Source organism: Pelecanus crispus, chromosome 26, assembly GCF_030463565.1.
Source record: "Pelecanus crispus isolate bPelCri1 chromosome 26, bPelCri1.pri, whole genome shotgun sequence".
Classification (NCBI taxonomy): domain Eukaryota; kingdom Metazoa; phylum Chordata; class Aves; order Pelecaniformes; family Pelecanidae; genus Pelecanus; species Pelecanus crispus.
Genome location: NC_134668.1, coordinates 2,827,367 through 2,846,272, shown reverse-complemented (window position 1 = coordinate 2,846,272; position 18,906 = coordinate 2,827,367).

Below are 18,906 nucleotides of genomic sequence, written 5' to 3'. Positions count from 1 at the left end.
CGTGGGGTTTGATCCTGAATTAGCATCGCTCCTGGCCCCATCTGCCCTTTCTGGGCTTGCATTTGCCAAGCAGCAACACTTGGGGTGCTGCCACCCCACTGTTCGGGCCATGAGGGCCACCTCCGCCGCCATGGAAGGTGCCCAGGATCCGGCCGCTGCCCTCCCTCCCCCTGGACCGTGTGTGTTCCCAAACCTCCGATTCTCTAATTTTCCTTTTAAAAAAACCATTAGGGTTATACAACCACATTAGATGTCTCCTGACGGACAAGAAAGGACACGAATCCAACCTTTCATCATTCCCACCCCCAAATAAATCCAGACAAGGTTCCTTTGTAGCAGCTAAGCTGAGACATCTTAACATTTCCCTGCTAGCAAGCTCCAAGTTTCTTTACTCACCATATATTTCCCCTGACAGTTTGTACAGATACTTAAGACACCATATAATTATCATCACAGCTAAAAGGCAAGGGCTGATTTATTTGTGACAAGCACCACCTTTCCGCGATGACGCCATTGACACTTACACCGAGGGTTTTTTGGCGTGGGGAGGTGTGGAGAAGCAGAAGGCAGGCTGCTTTCTCCTCCTTTTCTTTTTTTTCTTTTTTCATGTTCATCCTTTTCCCTGTGGGCACTTCACTGCGAGACAACCAGCACCCGGTCCCAGGACAGTCCCCACCATCCCCAAGCCCCCAAGGCTCTCCTGATTTCACAGCTTGGGCCAACACAGGTCTCTCCATCTGCACTTCCTTGACTCTTGGCGTGTGAACAATGCATGCACTTATCTCAGTACTTATTTAGTGCCCAGCTCCACACCCTGAAATTGCCTGATTATAGCTTTCGGAGCCTGTGTGATGCATTGGGTTAGGCAAACAGATGTGCCAAGCAGTCTTGTTGAAAACCCACATCCAGGCAGCAGCTTTCAGCTCTCCAGGTTGTTCCCTTTCTTTTTTTTCTGCTTTCCCCTCCTCTCCCTCCCCCTTTTCCTTTCAGAAGTAGCTCTAATAATTGCCTTCATATTGCTCTCAGCAAGGGAAGGGCTGTGGAGAAACACTCAATGTTTCAGCCATTTGCCAGTAATTTTCTCTCCAAGGAATGGGCCCCTCCATAGCCAAGAACTCATGACTCTTTTGCCTGGTTGTCTCCTTGCCTAGAACAAACCCACCCCCTTGCCTCTTCCCTGCCTCCTCCGCCAACTGAACCGCCAAGACGTCTCCTCTCAACTCATGACCTCTTCAGGTGCACGTCTCCGCACGGCAAGAGCTGCAGGGGGAAGGCAAGCAAGACTGGGTTGTGTTGGTGCCAAGGGTGGCCTTCTTCATCCCGTCCTCCACCTCTCCAGGGCACTTCCTAACCCTATGTCCACCCCAAAAGAGCTTGAAGGGAGAAGGCAACATGTTGGCCCTGGTATGGAGAAGTGTAGGCCAGGAGATGTTTCACCCTACCCATGCGGTGTGAATTTGTCCAGTCTTCTTTTGGAGCCAGTGGAGAGAAATAGGCATCTTGTAAGGGCCATCTGGCCCATCTAAGATGGCAAAATCAGGATGGGAGGAGGTTTTTTGGAGGTACCAGTCTCTCTGTTGAGTAAAAAGGCTTTTAAGGCTGTTGATAGACACGAAAAAGTCTTACCCAAGAGGGCAAGGAGACCTTTGACAGGAGCCTCTTGATTCCTGCAGATTGTCCTCCCAGCCCAGCTCACCACTAAGCCCTCATGTCAGGAAATCTCCACATGGGGAACAAGTCCTGTGAGACCCGAGCTGCCCAAACCCATCCCCTGGGACCCCAGCACTGCTGCTCCCATCAGTGCAGCCCTGAGCCTCACTTTGCTCTTGAAAGCTGCTCTCAGGTGCCCATAGCTGAGGTCTTATGGCCCATTGGTTGGGTTTTTCCTCCTCCTTGCCATGTTGTGATACCTTGAGGGGCTGTTTGAGACTCGGGGCAAAGGGGAAGGTGCAGCTCACAAGCACTTTGTGTTTGCTCTCAGGTCAGCAGATGCAGAGACTGGGGTGGCACTTGGTGACACTGGGGCTTAAGAGATGGTGATTGAGGCACCTACTCCATGCACCACCTCCATGAATGCCAGTGTTTGAGTCAGACGAGGAATCTGCCTTTCTGCGTCTTGCCATTGTTGAGATGGAGACCAACGTGCCGCTGTGGTGGTTGGAGAGCATACAGTCCTCTGCAAGGCCGATACAGGAACCTGGCAAGAGCAGCTCACATGAGGACATCTTCCCTGTGGTCTTCTAAGATCACATGAGTATTCAAGGACTCAGTTGGGTTGCCCACATGTAGGTGTCTGGAGTTGTTTCAGATGACCCAGGGTATCTGAGACATCTCGTAGAGCAGGTCTTGTGCAGACCACCCACAACTTGTGCCATTCAGGGCAGACTGGGTTGGCCCATGGGCAACTACATGGAGGGACCCCAACTCAACAAGCCAGATGGCCCCCCACCCATGCACGGGCCAGACCTATTTCCACCCCAGCCCTGGTCCCTGCCCAGGCAACACTGGGCTCTGCGCTTGGAAAATGAGGATGGTGATGAATGGACGGTCCCCACCCATCCTCCTCCTCCCCTCCTTTTGTGTCACCAGGGCCACAGTGAGCAACACCACTGTTTCCAAAGCTAATTTCTTGCTTTGAGAAGCCGCAGCTTTCTTCCCTGCCTCTGCCACGTTGATCCTAACCCTGCCTGCCCTCCCTTGCCCACTCTCACGTGCAGCGACGGGCTCAGACTAGCTCCTCTCCCAGCAGCAGCTACAGCGGCTTTCTGAGTCACCCCGACGTTCCCGCGTGCCCCAGAGAAGACGGGATTGCAACCGCTCAGCTCAGCGCCTTCACCGCCTGTTTGCATCACCAAGCTCCCCGTGGAGTGGTGAATTAAGCCTGTATATCCCAGCTTAGCTCCAGAGCAGATCTCTTCCCTGCCCCACCTCCTGCTAATTCTGAAAGCTATTTAAAAAATGTCCTGGAATCAAACCAATGTCTTGGGGGGGGGGGGGGGGGGGGGGGGAGGATAAAAGAAAAAAAGAAAGGAAAAAGAAAAAAAAAGAAGATTATTAAAAAAGGAAGCCAGATCCTGTTTGCTCCCTGGCACTGCATCCGGGCAATGCCAGACTGTTGCACATGTTCATACCAGCTTCCTACAGGGATGCATAAATGAGAGGGACAAAGTGACCCCCCCGCTTCAATCAGCATGAAATGCCACCTCAGCCCGTGCCATCTCATGTCCAATTGAAAACCTGCAACATCTAAATTTAAGCAGGTTCCACCTGGTTCCTGACATAGGCAGTGGGGAGAAGTACGCACACGCAGAGGACAATTCATCTGCACTATCTTGGGTACCGATCTCCAATGATTCACCCTCTGCAGGTGTCTCTTCCTCACCTTTGATTATAACGGGAGTCTTTGATATCTCAGCCTTTATCGTAGACAGGTCGTACCTGTGTGTCTGCTTTCGAGCACCTCAGTCAAGACCGATCTGGAGGATAAATCAGGAAAAATGCTGAGAATGATCAGAAGCTTAATAAAACACAACCCTGCTTGTGCAATCTTTGCAAGGACTCTCGAGAAGAGGAAGCAAAAGGAGCAGTGATAGCTGCTTTGTGTCAAAGTTTGCTGAAAAAGGAAGAGTAAATTAATCCCTCTGTCTGCTGGGGGCAAGAGAAGAAGCCAAAAGCTTGAGCAGCATGTAGCAAGCTGAGTCCAATCCGAGTTACCGCACCATGGAACAGCTTTTGAGCCTTGAAGAGCCAAAAATGGAGGAGGAAGGGAAATCTCAGGGTCCCAGACAGCATCTGGGACAAAAAAAAAAAAAAAAAAAAAGGCTTTGATGGGCTTTCATGTGATTTCACTACTTTAAGAGTCTCTATCTACATTAAATATTAATCAAAGTTTAACACCAACATCTCTAGGGGAGTATGTCATTTGAGGCAGTTTAGAGCTGGGCTACCAAAGGAGGGCCTTGGAGGTCTGATAACCAAAAATGCTTGTTCTTCCCCCTCTCTAAAAAAATTGGGGTATTTCAGTCACTTTTAGCTGAACACCTCTTGGGAATGACCTGGTCTCAGTTGCACTTGGTGCTGTACAACATGCACCACATAAAATGGGATTGCCATGCCCTCCTAATTTAGGAGTATAGACAAGGTCTACCTGAAAAACTTTGACCTTTTCCCTCAGGGGCTCAGAAACAGATGAATTATGGGCAGAGGTTGGCCAGTGTTGTGGTGGAGAGGAGCCGAGATGTCCTACATCCCAAGCCTGTGGCTTCATGGCAAAGCCTCCCAACTCTTGCATTGTTCTTGGCCCAAAAGTGGTGTAGCTGCAGGCCCAAGCGGCGCAGGGAACCATAGGCTGTATTAAATTTGCCCTCTCCCACAGACGCCTCAAAAAAAGAAAAAAGAAAACACCCAATCCCAGAATGGCAAAGGCAAAAGCCAAGGAGAAAGACAAAAATGGGTGGCAAAACCACATGTTTATAGCCCTTAGGCTTTGACAGATCGTTGGCTTTAGAGTCTTTCTAGCTCCAGAGAAGTAGGAGGCAGCCAGCTCCCAAAAATATGTCATTGCCAGCATTTTGAGAGACACATTTTTGGCAGGCCACCTCACGAAGACAGGCCCTCTGTCACCGCAAAGTGCTCATCAGCTTGCCCACATGTTGACGACAGCTTTGAGGCTCTCTTGTCTACTTGGAGGCTTTTCTCAGGAGGAAGGGTGCCGAGCCGTGGGTGCACTGCAGTTTGTGGGTGGAAATGCTCCCTGCGTGCAGGGAGGAATGTAAAAAACCTGAGCCCACAACCACATTGAGTCGTTGGCCATGGCAAGCAACCGCAGGCCGAGCTGCCGCCCAAGCCCTGAGCCTCTTGCACTGATAGGGTGATTTTCTGTCATGTTTTGGTCTCCCTCAACGGAAATCCTTGACTTGACCACCTGGTGTCAGAGGAAGGCTATGGAGAAGTTTGGGCTTTATCAGGAGAAAGAGTTCTCCTAGAGTCCATGCACCTTGGGTGACGCAAAGAGAGAGAGATACCCACCTGGAGAGTGGAGCTTTGCATCTTCCAAGAGCTGCCACATCTGTGGGAGCCATCTCAAGACCTACAAGCACATCTGCTCTGTGCTGGAATGCTCCTTGGAGCAGCTGGGAGCAGGATGTGCTGTCCCACAGCGGCATGGGTTGCCCATGATGTGGCCAGCATAGGCGTTGTTTGGGCCTTGAACGACCACCAGCAAAGGGACAGAAAAATGGTTATTTAAATCCACCCTTGCTATGTTCAACATCCAATTTGTGACCCTCAGCTCCCCCGCCACTGCTGCTCCAGGCCTCTGTGTGCCCCAAACCCCACCCAATGGCACTGCATTTCCATGGGACGCCATGAGCAGAGCGTCCCAAGAGGATCCAAGAGATCTGACACACCTGCCTGGAGGGGAGATTTTGGGGACAATAGCAGGTGAGCGAGGTCCTGCAGCACAGCTCTCCCATCTGGGGCTGCTTTGGGGGCTCCTGCCCCACAGACCTGTCTGCCCCACAGATGTTCGGTGCTTAGGGTGATGGATGCTTGGAAAAGTCCTTGGAAAAAACAACTGTCAATGAAGAGCCTCATCCCTGTGGCTCAGCAGCTCCTTCTAAGACCTTAAGACCAGATTTTGCTTTGTGAGCTTTTCCTGCCTCCCACGTAGGACTTCTGCATCCCAATACTCATCTGGATGCTGCTTACAGCCTGTGAAGGCAGGAGATGCAACTCAAACCCAAACTGCTGCGACCTACTGATTTGGGTCTGCTCTGAGCACTTTGCCTCCCCATCTCTGAAATGATACTTAAAAAACTCCTGCTTAGCTCTCATCTGGTTGCAAAAGAAAATAAAATCATCAACAGCAGGAGCCGCAGTGTCTGCAGGCATCACGTTTGCGAAGCTGGGATATATCAGGGGTACATAATGCAGATTTGTGTGTAGGCAGCAGGAGAGGACTTTGGACATTAAAAGCCATTACAGGTGGGTAAGGCACCAGGCAGGGATAAAATAATACGGGAAGTGGAGGGAGAAAGTTGAAGAAAAAGGATGGGTGGATAGATGTAAGGATGATGAAGCCCTGAGCAACCTCGTCTGACCCCATAGCTGACCCTACCTCAACCAGGAGCTTGGACCAGGGACCTGAGATCCCATCTAACCTAAATTACCCCATGATCCAACCCGAATTTCACTATAATCCCTGCATACCACACCACTGTATCCCACACCACAGTATAAATCCAAGCACGCTCCTGCCTTTCTTTGCAGGAGCTGTTCCACAAGCAAAAGGAGTTAGCAGCACAAGAAGCACTAAATAAAAGGTGCAAAGTCCTTGTCTGGTTCCCCGCCCCGGGCATTTCGGAGCCATCCCAGCCCCAGAGCTTGAACGCATCCCAGGGAGAGCCTGGAACAGGTCCCTACCTTGTGGTCGTGATGGGCTGAATCAGCTCAAGGCAGTTCTTATCCTGACATGTCTAATTGATACCTTGGGTCCAAGGTGTCATTAAAACGCTTGGATAATCGCTACAGGTACAGAAAGCCGGACTGTCAGTTTAGGGAGGGTGATTAATGTTCCCAAAATCCAGCGTGGGGTGTGGGAGGTGGGTAGGGGGGAGCGGAGGGGGCTGGGGGCTGGAGCAGCCCTGGTGGGGGTCCCTGCAGGGAAGGGCCCTGGGGTGGGGGGTGTCCCTGGGGGGTCACTCCCGGCTCCTCCAGCCTGGCCGGGCTACGCACGCTGCATTGGCACTGGCAGGCTCAGCGGGTGATTACGACCTCTCGTTTAATCTTTTTTTATTAGCATCAAACACCCATAGTCTTGTAAGTACATGTGTTCTCCTATTGACGCGAGGGAGCCTTTGATGCTGATTTACGGCAGCGAGGTGCAGCCAATCTATAATTGTACCCTAAAAAAGGGGATATTAAGAAATTAAAGGCATTTCTGCAGCGCCAAGTGATCCAATCCCCCTTTCCGCCACTGTCCTGCGACACTTTGCTGTGTCTCTCCCAAGGAAGGAAGGTTGGACTCACCGGGGATGTACCACGGGGTCAAACCACCCTTGGGTTATGGGGACAAGATGATTCCCACAAAAACCTTGCCCTTGGACCTACAAAAACAAGAAAACCTGGGGAAAAATGTTGCTTGGCTATCCCCAGGAAGGGAAAAAACCTAATTAAATCCCATATTAAGGAATGGGAAGGAGGAGGTTGGAGGAGACCCTTTATGCATCATCTTCGGGCGTATAGGCTCCTCCAGTTCCTCGTGCCACCATGATGGGCTGGAGGCATTGGCAGCATGAGAAACAGGTCATTGCTGTGGTGTTTCCTGGCAGAGGAGACTTTGGTGCTGCTGAAGAGGCAGGTTGGTATATAGGCCACTGAAAGCGGAGCCGATTTAGTTAAAGGCATTTATTTTCTTCTTGGCACGTTAAACTCCGCAGCAAGTAGGTCACCCCATTACTTTTCATGACAGCAATTGCTCCAAGACCTGCTGGCTACCTCCATTCTAGGAGAGAGTTTTGGCAGTACCTGTCTGCATCTTGCCCTTTCCCATGAGCTGCAGACACTGGATCTGGTCCCTCACCGGCTGCCAGCAGTGCAGAGGGACACGGTGTCTGTCCTCACTGTCACCCCGCTCTCGTCCATCACCCGGTACAGCCTTGCCTGTGCCCAAGCTCCAGCCCTCGTCCATCAGAGCTCCCTCGCTGTAACCCAGGCAGTTACACCCAGGGACCTGGGTCTGATCCAGTTGTCCTCAGCACCCTTTGGAGTGCCCCAGGAGAAAGAGGTGCCTCCTGCGGGGTGGTTCGCCCCATCCTGAGATAGGCAGCTTGGAGAAAGTGGCCAAGGTGCCCTCGGGGTGCTGCACGTTGGGTGCTGGCAAAGCCCAGGTGATGGGAAAAAGGGTGCAATGGGGCACCTCAGGCACAGGGACAGGATTGTGCCATGGACTCAAGGCAGGGTTCACTGGGGTCCCTTTTTGGGCTCTTTGGGGTCTTCTCCCCTCTTGTCTGCAAATAACCCACACCGAAGCCCATTTGCCTGCCATATCTCGCTTCAGAGCTCCCTGAGACCTCTCTGAGCAAGCGGTGTGCTGGTTTAGAGATGGGGAAACTGAGGAACAGCATGGCAATAGGACTAATTCACATCAGGGCTCTGGGACATCATGCAGCACAGCACAGGCAGAGGCTGGATGGAATGAGTGCCCAATGATGTCAAATTAGACAGCTGCATTCCCAGATCTCTTGCTCTTCTTTTTTTTTTCCTTTCCACCAGTATTTTTCCCCCTTATTTCTTCCAACGGGTCATTTACTGAGTCAGAGATCCCCCGAGCGATGAGCTCATGGAGCGGCTGGCACGAAGCAGACCCGGGGACAGAGGGACGTGCCATAGCCAGTCACCCCGACCCCCCGTGCCCTGCTCACACCAGAACATTTGTGCCGGCTTGGGGGCACCCTGCAGCCAGACCCCATGGGCCTGAGCCTCACCTGGAGGCGCCGAGCCCCCAGGGACCACGCCGTCACGCTTCCCACCCCGGCTTGCTGCAGACGGCTTCAGCCGGCTGCATCCACAGGCAGCAGATTTACAACCTCCCCGTCGTCATTCACTGTCAAATTAACAGCTGAGTCAAAACAGGAGAAAGAGCCAGCATGCTTCCTTAGTCTTCTTTCCCTAATATTCCCCTTTTCCCCCTAATAAAAGCCTCCTGGAGCTGCTCCTCATCTCCCTGGCCTCAAACCAAAGGTTTTGGTGGCAGGAGCATCCCATTCGGGATGGTCCATCCATGCAGAAACCCCCCTGCCTGGGCACACCAGATTTATACCGGCTTCGACACATAAATGTCAAGTGATGGGGCTGCGTAAATTACTTTTAATAAGAATAATGCTGCGTCTTGCTGGCATGTTAATACATATATTACCCATGCTGAGCGCAGAGGGCTCAGCAGGATGCTGAGTGTTTAATACACTTGTTCGAAATGCTCATCAGAGAGAAATCAGTGGCTCCCACTGGCAAACCCCAACGTGCGCAGCTCAAGCGTTGAGCGGTTAATGCTCTCTAGCTGGGTCACAGGCACGCACCCCCCGAGCGGCCCCACCACCGGCGGCGCTCGGCATTGGCACGAAACCTCCCCGTAAAACTGAAGACGCCCGCTCTCGACATGCCAGCAGCCAGCGACTCCCCAGGGCCGCTTTCAGCCAGGGGGCTGGATTGTGGCGGGTGCAAGGGGTGGCAGAGGTTGAGAGCGGAAGGGATAAATGCACGAAGGTGTTTGCATCCCAAAGGGACTAAAATGGGATGAAGCCATGCTCAGACCTTGTTTCCCCAAAATCCAAGTGGGAAAGGTGCTCCAGCACTAATCCCCTTAACAACCCCCCCTTAATCCTCCCCTGTCTAAATACCTATAGTTTCCAGGGCCTCTTTTACCACCCTCCTGCGTCTGCCCACTCTGAAAGAAGGGCTTTTACACTCTCAAGACTTCTTTATATTTTGGAGAGTGTTTTTCTTCCCAGAGTCACATGCAGGCTGTGAAGCATGAGCTCTGCCATCGCCTCATTGCATTCACGGGCTGGAGGGCTCGGGAAGAGATTGATTTACGATTCCCTAAAAGTGATTTATGCTCTTAGCAGAGCAGAGCGGGCAGAGTCCCCCCCACGCATGCACACCCCTTCTCTGTTGAAAGTTTTAAGATTAATTCACAGGCAGCCTCCAAAAAAAAAAAAAAAGGGGCTTCCCCCTGCAGCCCTCCAACCGCCAGTGCTGCGACTATAATTACCCAACCTGTAATCAAGGTAATTTGCATCCAGCACGACCCAGAGTTGCACATGCCCAACAGAATTTTCCAGCCCGCTGCAATCCTGCAGAGCAGGGCGAAATTTTTTATAAGGAAAATCCTGCCACGTCATTGTATTCCTCGGGGTCTTGCGCAAGCGCTTGGCACTGGGGGACAGCAGCAGGAGAGGGTGCGATCCAGCTGGATTTAAGTATTAAATTTAGGTGATGCTCAGCTATGATTCGTAGATGTGGGGTTTCTTCTCCAACTGTGCATCCTCGTTTTGCCTGGATCTGCCTGCAAAAATCCCTACTGAACCCGTGATGAGTCTCGGCTGCTTTCCTGAAGAAATTATCACTCATGCTCTGTGTGTGTCCATGTAAGCCAGTGTATAAATTCCCCCCTCTCTATGCCTTTTAGACCTGTTGGCCATATTAATATCAGTACGGAGCTAAAGGTTTCAAAGTAATTAAATTCCTACAGTATTGATGTAACCGGGTGAAGGTGAGGGGACGGTATTTCTATCTCAGGGAGGTCTGGGTGAGCTCCACACCAGCGTAACCTTTGGAGCCTCCCTGCCAGAGAGAGACATTAATGCTGCCCAAAAACCGAGCAGAAACGTCACCACCGAGCCGGATCCTGCTGGCGAATGGAAAACCCATTTTTCAGGTTGTGCTTTAGAGTTAGCGAGACTTTGCTCAAAAGGGCAAGCTATGAACCACTGGCAACCGTGTTTCCTCCATCCCAGGACTCATGAATAGCTGCTGGCTCAGATAGCACCCAAACCCCACAGTTATCACATCCTGGGGAAGCTTTCACCCAACTTCAACTCACCTTCAGTGCAACCATCCCCAAGGATGGCGTGGGAAGGCATGGTGTGCCATGACCCTGTTGGGCATCCTACGGCCGTGAATACAAGTAGGGGACCCCCTCCATCCTCCCTTCCCAGTAATCCTCTTCCAGTGGGACCAGTAGCGGGATGGTCATGCGATGCTCGTGCCCAAGCAGTGCCAGAGCCCGGGCTGCGAGGAGCGAGCCGTCAGCTCCTCCTGGCTCATAAATCACCGTCTGTCCGTGGCTCGGTGTTATCATTCATCTTTGAGTCCACACAAATCAATGCGGTTGATGGCTGCCGTCTGCGAAACACCGCTTTTTGCTGGATAACGTGGCATTAGGAGCTGGAGGGAGAGGCCATTTTTAAAAGCTGCCAGTAAAGTGTTTTACAGGACGGCCGGTAATTTATTTTAAAATAAATAAGTTCAGTGGAGGAATGACAGGAGGAAAGTGAACATGCGCGTTCCCAGCTTTCGCTGAATTGAGTTATTTTGCTGAACAATAATTGTTGGTTTCTCCTTCGAACTTTCTTTTTGTGGCATTATGAGCATTTCTGCACGATTACAACAGGTACCATGCAGGGATGGGGTGAGCCTCCAAGACTTGCTGGGATTTAAATCTTGGGTGGTGAGTCCTCAATGCATGCAGCTTCCCCAAATGGAAGATGAGGGTTTACATGGTGATTAGGCAAAGGGCAGGGACTCTTGGCCAGAGCTGGCTGGAGTGGAAGAGCCAAAGCATCTGCCAAAGTAAAAAGAAGGCATGGCTCAGCATTTGGCTCACCCAAGTCCCCCATGGTAGGACCAAAAGCATCTGTAGTTTTGCAGGATGAGTTTGGGGACTTGCTGGAGTCAATGGAAGAACTTGCAGCCTGTTTCTGATATATTTTATGTGGGATCCAGCTTGGCCACCACCAAAGGATGCCTACAGTTTAAACCATCTCCTGCACCCAGTGCTTGGTCTCTCTGGGAAGGATCAGGGCTGGTTTCTTGGCCTTGTAAGGTCGCTGTGAAGCATTACAGGATATATGGGGGTGGTCTCAGGGTGAGCAGCCAGAGCTACCCAGTCCCATCACATTCACCAAGGGATCTGAGTGAAGGCATGTTGCACCCTCGAGGTCTTGCTTTTGCTCCAGGTGCTGCCCAAAGGCCATGCCTGAAACAGCTGTGAGAGCTGAGAGCCCTCCAAAGTCCAAGTAACTTCAGTGGGGCCAAGGTTTTGGACAGAAATGTCAATGCCCAACTGCATTGCTGCCCAAAACTTTGCAGCATCACTTGGGCAAGGTGACACTGCGGGCTCTGTGTTTCCCACATCCCTCACGCCATGCCCCAGCACTGGTGCACATCAACGCTCAGCTTGGCTCCGTGTTGAGTGGACCCCGGTCGAACCAGCCCAGCCTGGGGGAAGCTGCAAAGCCACATTCAGGTCATGCGTCTCCTGACCTGGTAATCCCTCCTGGAGTCGGCAGACCTGGGTGGAGGCCAGCTGGGCACCTATTTCTGGAATTTGTCCCATATTTAACCTGACCACAACCAGTGCCATTGACTCCAAAGCATGTGGCTGGGGGGTTAGACACCCCCTTCTCCTCCTCCTCTTTCCCAGTGGAAAGAGTTACAGATGCAGAGGAAAATTATTTCCATTTCAGATGCAATTTCTGCAGGTTGCCTAACACTGCCCACTCATGTCCACGCTGGTCTTCCTATTCATTTGCCCAGGTTGATAGGGACTGCCAAAATCTACCAGGGGAGCTGGTGTCTCTTGTTTGATGAATAGATGCAAGTGGAGAAAATAGGTATATTTTCCAGCTTTTATCAGACCACCAAAGCATTTCCCAGAAGAGGCACCCCTGGCCTCCATTAGCTCATCCCTAAGTACGGTCCTCCAAGCTTATAAATTCTTCTAATGCAGAATCTCTGGGGATGAGGGATGAAATATGGCCCTGGCTGTTACAAAAAGGGAGGCATTAAAATCTGTTGCTCACAGGGAATATTGAATCTCAAGTGCTGGAAGAGCAGCTCAGACAAATCTCCATCGGGAAGGCTTTCTGCTCAGGCCAGGATAACCAAGCGGGTGACTTGGTCCCATTGACTGTATCTTCAGGATAACAACCACTTGGCTCCGGTGGAAGTGAGCCTTGAGGTGAGGAGTCCTCTCCTTGTTCACAGGTTTGGTTTGCTTTTACGAGGTTAAAAACAGCTCAGTAAATGCTTGAGAGCCATGTAATTCCCAGCAACCCCAAATCTACCTGTCAGAAAGTGATAAAACCATCCTCTGTGCACACCAGTTGTTAGAAAGCTTTTCAGCTGGAGTAGTCCAAGTGTTTTGCCAGGGAAATCACAGCCATTATCTCCATTTTATAGAATAAGAAATTGGAGCACTGGGAGGGGATGTGGCCGAGGTCACGGGCGAGCTGATGGCAGAGCCAGGAATGAGCACGCAGCAGATAAGGTGAACAAGATGGTTAAGGGCTCCCAACCCTTTCCAGAGATGGACGGAGCCAGTGAGCTGAAAACTCAAAGCTCTCCAGAAGCTGTGGCTGCTTTCAGCCCAGAAAGCAAACATCTTGCTGGGTATAACCATGTCAAATCTGGTCGCTTGAGAAAAGATGTTGTGGGGTGACAATGTGCTAAAATAATGATGTGGGAATCAACCTGGATTTGGGTGAAAACATGGAGCAATGCTAGGAAATGTGTCCGGCTCACTAGGCATGGTTCTCTCTTGTTAGTACACACCTTTGCCACTCCTTGGATTTGCAATTTGTAGGGCAAAGCAAGGAGAGCAAGAAATCCCATGATAAACCTTTCTTTCACCTTCCCCCTGGCAAATGCAGCTCAGTCTGTCCCAGATGTGGGAAGAGATGGATCCAGGGGGCTGAGAGGGGCAGGTTTTGCAGAAGTGCACAGCAGAGGACATTCCTGAAGAGGCAGCTGAGCAAACAGAGGTGTTGATGGATCATTCCTGATTCTGGGTTTATGAAACGCAATGGATATGGTAGTGCACTTTGGAATGATCCTCATCTCTGGTGTCTGCAGAAAGGTGCACTGCTTTGGCAGGAAGAAACAAGGTGCAACGTGGTATGGCTCATCCCCAGAGCTTAGTCATGGAGTTAAAGGGTGGTGTCATCAGCACACAAAAAGAAAACTCCCTGCTCTGAGTTTCATCCCAGCATGATGACAGGAGCAGATTGAACTGGCTTTGCCTCCCCAAAGGTGTTGAGTTTCCAGAAATCCCATTTACTGCCCTTCTCTGGGCCCTGGAGAAGGAAGAAGACATTGAGTGCACATAAAACATTGCAGTAGCAAACCTTGTAGGAGAGAGCTGAGACCCCAGTTGCAATCGAGGCTCATTGTGCAAGGTGCTGTGCAGACACGGGACCAAGGAGGAGCTGATCATTAAAGGGAGATTCGTTATACCCAGCTTCACAGCCCCTAACAAGTCTTTAACCTGAGCTGAACGTGCAACAGCCCAAATCTCTTCCATGTCTTCAAAAATCATGAAGCTGAGGGTGTCCCAAATCCCAGACACCCTCTGCTCAGCTGGTCTGGTGCCATGAGGTGCTGCGGCTGGTTTGAAGCACTGCAGAACTGGTTCATGTGTGACCGGCCAGGCAGCTCCTGCCTCTCTGGGTGGATAAAGGGGTGACTTTTCTTTGCCATCCCCCTCAGTCGACTCTACTCACTCTAATCCATTGCAATGACGCCAAGTAATGCGCATTTTGCTGGGAGGAAGCACAATGTGCAACGCTTCGCTACCCAAGCTCCAAAATCCCAGGGTGAAATCATGATTCCCTGGATGGGACAGCTTCATCAGTCATGGTGGATTTTGCTCAGGTCCCAAGACCTCCTGGGGGAATAAAGCTGTCCTGGCTGGTGGCACTTTGGGTACGCATCCCTAGAAAGGGGTCTGACCCTTTTAGATGCTGAAGCCAAGTGTGCAAATGCTTTGGTGCCCACACATCTGAAGCCCAAAGCCACCAAAGTCTTTTCCTTCCCCCCATCCTTCTGTCTTATTTTTAGCTCACCAGACAGTGACTTCAAATGAAAATCTCTTTGCAAAAAGAAAGGCAAGCCTGGCTCATCCTGGCAGAGGTTGTTTCGAGGTGGATTTGCTGTGCGTGGGTATAAGCAGCCACCAGCCGCCGTGAATCACAGGGTTGCAAATGCTGAGTAAAGTTCCACTCCCCAGAGCTGAGCACTGTGATTCAGGGAGCAGGAGTGTGCACGAGGCCATGCCTGCCCCAGAGATTTTGGGGCTTACAATCTATTCCCTACAACCAAACCCTAGGTTTGGGTGAGATCTTCCAACTCGGTGAGCATTAATCCCATCACATCCCAACCAAGCAGGGTTGGGCAGCGACCTCTGGCATGGTCCAGCTGCTGAGGTCTCCAAGGACCAGGCACCTAATTCCCACTGAGACGGGCTGGGGCCAGGGGAAGCCTTGGGGAACTGAATGCTGAAATCCCAGGAGGAACAAGGAACTGGGCCTGGAGGATCATTTCACAGGCTTGAGGATGTCAAAGAAAGAAGAAAAAGTAAGAAGGAGAGGAGAGGAGAGGAGAGGAGAGGAGAGGAGAGGAGAGGAGAGGAGAGGAGAGGAGAGGAGAGGAGAGGAGAGGAGAGGAGAGGAGAGGAAGAGGAAAGAAAGGAAAGGAAAGGAAAGGAAAGGAAAAGGAAAGGAAAGGAAAGGAAAGGAAAGGAAAAGGAAAGGAAAGGAAAGGAAAGGAAAGGAAAGGAAAGGAAAGGAAAGGAAAGGAAAGGAAAGGAAAGGAAAGGAAAGGAAAAGGAAAGGAAAAGGAAAGGAAAGGAAAGGAAAGAGAAAGGAAAGGAAAAGGAAAGGAAAGGAAAGGAAAGGAAAGGAAAGGAAAGGAAAGGAAAGGAAAGGAAAGGAAAGGAAAGGAAAGGAAAGGAAAGAAAGAGGAAAGGAAAGGAAAGGAAAGGAAAGGAAAGGAAAGGAAAGGAAAGGAGGAAAAAGGAAGAGGAATACTTCCTTTAATGCTAGTAAATTGAATGCCCCAAGGGAAAAAATACCCATGAGTTCCCTCCCCAATGTTTGTTTTTGAAAATATTGTTGCTAAACATGAACCATGGGCCAATCCCAACTGGGCGTAAATTGGCCCTGCCCCAGACACTTCAAAGGAGCCAGGCTGCCTTACACCACCAACACATTTGGCCCAAGGAAGACTTTTTTTTTGGCAGTTGGAGCTTCCAGCCATGCCAAGGCTCAGCTCGCCCTGGCCCAAGCGTGGTGCTCTGATGAAAGCTCCCCTCGTTTGGCTGCACAGCCCAGCACCATCCCAGGCGTGAGCATTGGACGAGCTGGCAAACATGCCAGCACTCAGGCTGGGCTTACTTAACTCCTAGCATGTGGCAGACTGAGCGTTTCATTTATGGAAATTAATAAATAAATTATCCAGAAGCCAGAACAATATCACAGATCCAAAATGTGCCACGGATGGGTGCAAGGGAGACCACGATTTGTTTTGGGTGTGCAGGGGGGAAAATCAAGCATTCCTGTGTGTCTGTGTGTGCACGAGGATTGGCTCTTGGCTTAATAAAACCAGGAGAAATCCTTCTTTTGGCTCTAACACCAGCCTAAAAGCTCCTTGTGTGTGTTGAAGAATAAAATGTTTTAAGTTGTGGGATTATGGAGGGAATTTACCTTTTATTTCCATAGCCATTCTCATCGCTGCTCGTCCCAGCTCGTGTAAATCAGAGCCCCTACAACAAGTTGGGACTTATCTAGGCAGGCTTTTTACCACTGCCGAAACTCAGCAGGAAAAGGCGATCGAATGGGAAACGTGGTGGTGTGGCGTGACCCCCTTTTGCCCACCACTACGGGGTTTGGGGTGGTTTCTTCCCAGATCCCATTTGGACCAAGCAGCTTTGCACCTTGGCCATGTGAAGGGAAATAAAATGCTTGCATGGGACCAGAGCACACATCCCCCAAAATTTTAAAAAAAGGGAGATAAAACAAAAGAACAAAGCGGCAATTAAATCATGCTGTAACGAAGTCTTCCCTCTCTTCTTTGGGCTAGCTTTGGTGGCAAATCACAGGGCGAAGCAGGCAGGAGGGATTTGCCCCCAGACCCATCCCTCCCATTTCCCACCTGTCCCCAATCTCCCCAGGGAGCAATTTTCAAAGGAACCTGCCCTAATTTCATGCCCAGTGGGACTGGAGGCAAGGGAGATGACATCTTTCTGCCTTACATCTAAGCAATTTAGGGGCCAAAGAGTTAATTCCTTCTTGGCTTGGGCACTTTTGAAGCTCCTGAGATGAACAGGCACTTCTGAAACTGTTCCCCTGGTGATTTTCCAAGCCTTTGGAAATGGCATCCCTGGGTTTGAAGTCCCTTGGCCATTTGCTGCCATTTTTCTCCCTACTGACTCGGAAAGTTTTGCTCTAACGATGGAAATAAATAAGACAAAAATGTTCAAGAGAAGGGGAAAAAACCACAGATTTGGGGGAGGGGAGAAAGGTCTGGGAGGAGAATATTTCCAGAGGCAGCAAGTCATGGGAAAAATCCGTTGTTTGACTGGAAAACAGATTTTTAACCATGCGAGACACGGCAGAGTGGGAAGGTTTCTTCAGCTTGGCCAACCGAAGGAATATTTAGTCATGGGTGTGTGTGAGTGGGGTTTTTTTTAAGCTTTTGTTAATCAGTTCACATAACCACAGCTGATCCCGTTACCCCCCTCCGTTCGCATCCGGCTGAATGTCTCCAGCCGCTCCCAGAGCATTGTCATCCTTTCAACCATCTCTCCATCCCTCCTTCCTCTCTCTGCTGCTTCCAACCCTGCCACCCCCACTTTTCCAGCTCTCCCCCTCCGCCCTTTTTTTTCCCAAAACCAATCCTCTTGACTGCAATATTTTCTTAATAATATGGGGTCATCTCCAGCCATCAATTTTTAAGCATAACCCCAGTCTGGGTCAAGAGGGAACTTCGTTTAAACCCAGTAAAAGTACCATTTTCCTACCAAGAGAACTATTTCATAGAAACGTGAGTCATTTTCTCTTCCTGTTGACATGTTTTATTTTGTTGAATTTACGCCTGACAAATTTAGGAGGCAAAGAATGAGCCTGAACATCTCGTAAGGGCAGCGATTTTTCATAAAGGGCTGTTGAGAGAGGGAGGCATTTAAGGCAAAATAAATCTCTCCTTGCACAGGGAACCACACAGGACGGGGAGGGGGGGAACCAACAACCCTATAAGGTGGCAAATTGTAAAGTTGTTGTTCTTTAAAAAGCCGTCAACAGTCCCCAAGCTCGAGCTGTTGTTTAGGAAATCAGTTTTTTTGGCAGCTGGGCAAGAAGAAAGGGGAAAAAGAACAACAACAAAAAGTCAAGTGAAATCTTCCCACCAAGAAATAATTTATCCAAGATTTCATCTGCAGGCACATCCAAAAGCAATTACAGGAGCCTCATTACCATTATTTATTGAACCACCCCCTCTAGCTAGAGGAAAAGTAAAATACATAACTAAAATGAGAGGAAAAGGCCTCTTATAAAAATAGTTAAAAGTCCATAAAGGCTGCTGGATGATGTAAAGGAAAACCAACAAAGAAACCACGGTGGAAAGCTGATGAAATCCGCGTGTGGTGACTTGGAGGCAGGGGGAAACCAAGAGGGTCAAGCCCAGTTGCATGTCCAGGAGGTCCTGGATGGATTCAGATGCCTTCAGACCTCCTCCTCCTCGCAGGGAGCAGGAGGAAGGCTCGGTTCCGCTTGTGCAGTGCCTAGCTTCTCAGTTCACAGACAAGAAAGACAAAATGTCCTGGAAACATGATATACAACCTGGGAAATACACTGAGAAAATATTCCAGAGAATAGATACTGGATGTTGTCGTAGGTCCAGGACGTTGCTGTCCCCTTCCCCTGACTGTGCACATGTTGGAGGTGATGGGGAACATCAGTAGTGTCCAGGGTCCACATTCGCACGTGGCGCACGCTGTGGTGGATGGACGGATGGGTGGATGGACCGGCAGTCCGAAGTGGGCCTTCCCTTTCTCTTCATTTCCATTGATAATTTTCTTTAGAGACTCTTGGGTCTGTAAAGAGCACCCAAGATTAAAAAAAAAAAAAAAAAGAAACCCAACTTTGCATTGAAGAGGAATTAAATATTTTGAATTAAAATTAAAATTTATGCCAAAACTATCATCTGGGGATGAAGCCCCTGAGTGTGATGACCCAGTTCATTGCAAATAAAGACGTGCATTTATTTCCATGTTGCATATTGCCTCAACACTGGTCCCTGCAACCCAGGGAGGCTGGGGGAAACCTTCCCAGGGCCTTCAGCATCATGGGG